At 44.4% G+C, this 3,166-nt stretch overlaps 1 protein-coding gene across 1 annotated transcript in view; it reads right to left on the minus strand.

Annotated features, from left to right (window-relative positions):
* The window catches only part of CUNH14orf180 (chromosome unknown C14orf180 homolog), a 21,293-nt gene extending 21,091 nt beyond the window's left edge, over positions 1 to 202 (minus strand). Inside the window, exon 1 of the mRNA XM_085310133.1 lies at positions 143 to 202. The gene's annotated coding sequence lies outside the window, so the exon portion shown is untranslated. The remainder of the gene's footprint in view (positions 1 to 142) is intronic.
* Between the last annotated feature and the right edge of the window lie 2,964 nt (positions 203 to 3,166).

A 3,166-nucleotide genomic window follows, 5' to 3' on the forward strand; every position in this document is an offset into this window, starting at 1 on the left:
AAGAAGAAGAAGAAGGAAATACTGCTATAAATCCACTAATATCTGATGAGCAACCCTGCAACAGTTCTGAAGGAAGGCAGAGCAGAGCACAGAGAAGGTAGCAGAGAGGAGTATCTCGATATATATAAAGTCATGTACTTGCCTGAACACTCTCGAAGAGCAACACCCACCAAAAGACTGCGCTTGAGTGAGCCACAGAGCTTCGTCCTCTGTTTATACTGGTGCAGAATGTTTAATGGCCCAGTCAATTGTCTGAAGCGCAAGTGAAAAAACACAGTGCCAAAAGCGCAGGAGACGGAGCCAGCACAATAAACACGATGTTGCCTTGACTTTTTTCTGAGTGTCTAATTATACATWCGTTCAAGATTCCTGGGGCTCTATTTTAACCTTAAAGTTGTCTTTCCTTCCTCAGAGATTTTGTCCCTCACTTGGTTAAGGAAACAAGAGCAAAACAAAACAACAAGTGTTTTTTCGTTTCTAGCTCCTGTGCCACATGAGGATTCTTTATTGCTGAATCAAATCTGGCAGCTTCCAGCCTTCCCAACACTATAATTAGAGCATCTTGCAGCCGTGGAAATAGCACTGACCCTCACCACAGCGCTGACCTGCCTGTTTCACAGCTCTCCTCATCTGTCACACACACCAGCTCCTCACCCACGCAAAGCAAGCACACAGAGCAGACGAGGGGTTTGGCATTTTGGCTGTGCGTGTCTGGCATGCAGTCTACGTCCGAATATTACCGTGGCTCCSGCATATCTAGATCTATGTTACATTACACTGGCTGTGCTCCCRTTCACTTCTAAAATGATGGGGCTGGGTGAAATGGGAGCTGGGGGAAGGATGCACTTCAGTTTAATTTGACGTTCCATCATCCAGGCTCCTTGAAGTAGCAGGGCTCAGCCAAGGCCTCGGACCCTGTCTAGTTGTGAAAGCAGCCGCACAGTGCAAACCCTGGGTTTGGAGCAGACTTACAACATTTGGCTCTTCTGTCAACATTTCATTGCKCTTGATTTGTATGAACATACAGGCAGGTGTGGCTGACCATACAAATTGCTGGTTCAGTCTAGACCCCAGGACAAGTTAACACAGCTTGATTTCCTTTAGTTTATGTTGTTTGCCTATGTTTCCTGCTTCAGAAACCATCCACTGAGCATTAGAGAGTCCATGTTACCTCTGCCTCCTAGCAAGGGCTGACATGACAGGAAGGAGCAGAGGGTTGCCAGGGCAAGCAAGGATTGCTATGTTTTGGGATGATAGGCTAAATATACCCTAAAGCTGCTTTGAACTGACAGATATATTCAAAGCTGTTCTAAGAATTCTGCTGACCTTTTTWAGAGCAATTTACTGTGCTTTGCAGAACAAGATGTGACAGAGTAGCCACAGCCCCTTAATTCTCTTATTGGTGCAGTTTCATAGCACCTTCAGGTGAGGTGGTACATTTGGGACTCATCTCGCCTAACTTACTGGCCCTGTGAAAGCACAAGCTAGGCCTCCTTGTACAGTCAATGGGAGACATGTAAGCAGTCCCTGGGAGCATTTCATCACATCTTCTGGAGAAGAGAAGACTGACAGGGGATCTTATCAATGTATACAAATACCTTAAAGGGGATTCGGCCAAACTCTTTTCAAGGTGCCATGTGATAGGACTAGAGGCAAGGGGCACAAATTGAAACACAGGATGTTCCATCTGAATATGAATTTCTTTACTGTGAGAGTGAGAGAGCACTGGAACAGGTTGCCCAGAGAGGTTGTGGAGTCTCCTTCTGTGCAGATATTCAAAACCTTCCTGGATATGATGCTGCCTAACATGCTCTAGGTGACCCTGCTTGAGCAGGGGGGGGTTGAATTAGTTGATCTCCAGATGTCCCTTCCAACCTCAACCATTCTGTGATTCTGTAAGCTCTAAAACAGATGAGATAATGTTCCCAAAGCAGTCTCTTTCAGGGAGCTGGAGAGCTTTAGACTTTAACTCCTTGTAGGATTGTCCCAACAGAGTGGAGTCTCTCTCACTAACTGCAAAGCTGGGATTCAACTTCTCTGATTTTAGCTGCCTATAGATATCTCCATGTCAATAGTCACCCCAGACTCCTGTTATATTCAAAGGACAGAAACAAGGGTTTTTAGGGGGCAGTTCCCTCACCCCTGCAATGTAAAGGTCTAATTTAGAAGCAGATGACACACCTTACGAGTGCCTGTTTCTCTCCACTTGGTATGAAGGGAGCTGAGAGGCCTAGATCTGATGGGAACACCTGCAGTTGGCCAGTGAGCCACCCCTAAAGTATTCTTAGGCAGAGAATTTTTTTTTAATACCTATCACCAGAAGACATGGGAGAGGGGGGCTTCTTCAGGGTGACCTTACGTTGAATGTGAATTCTTTATGGTGAATTTATTGGGCTGAGCTGGGAAGGACAAGGATTTTCCAGAGTGCAAACTTGCCTACATGTCCTGGTGCAGAAATACTGAGACAAGTTGTGTGTGCCCCACTGGACATGAGCATCGCTTTACATCTCTCTATGTGCTTTCATCTTAGAGAACTCGTTTTAAATATAAATCAAGTCTCTTTCTCCACTTCTGAGGTTTCTCTTTATTTAACAGGATATACTGTACATTTTCTTTCATAATTATGGGAGTTTGCATTTCCTTGTATGTCAGCAGTGTACAGAATAGATGTCTAAGTGAGTGAAGTGGAATTTTGATTTATTGGAGGAGTGTGCATTATCAATAAATTCAAGAGACTAAATCTTCCATGGAGAGGACTTCTTTTGTTTGCATCATCAAATCAGACACTATATCCTGTCAAATACCCCAAGGGGTGCTTTTGCTCCATGCACCAAAGGTAATAACTCTGCTCAGAAATTTGTTCTGCACTGAAGTCTTCATCTTAAAAGGCTTTCAAATCTTGTTTCAAACACARGACACAAGTGAAAGAGAGAAAAATCAGGAATTAAGCCAGCCCTTTGGTATCTCCTCTCTTTTGGCATGGACTACAAGGTTCTTTGACTGAACTCTTACTGCTGGCATGTTCCCATGGCTAAGAGTGGTGTTGTCAGCCAATGTTGTGCCATGTAATTTTCGCCTCTGGATGTAGCGTCACAATCACGAACATCAGCTCACTGCACCAGGTCACTGTTACAATTCTTTGGTCACTCTCCGTTCCTCAAAATAA

The sequence above is a fragment of the Rhea americana genome, unplaced genomic scaffold (assembly GCF_003343005.1).
Source record: "Rhea americana isolate MKP2758 unplaced genomic scaffold, rheAme1 scaffold_310, whole genome shotgun sequence".
NCBI classification, from domain to species: domain Eukaryota; kingdom Metazoa; phylum Chordata; class Aves; order Rheiformes; family Rheidae; genus Rhea; species Rhea americana.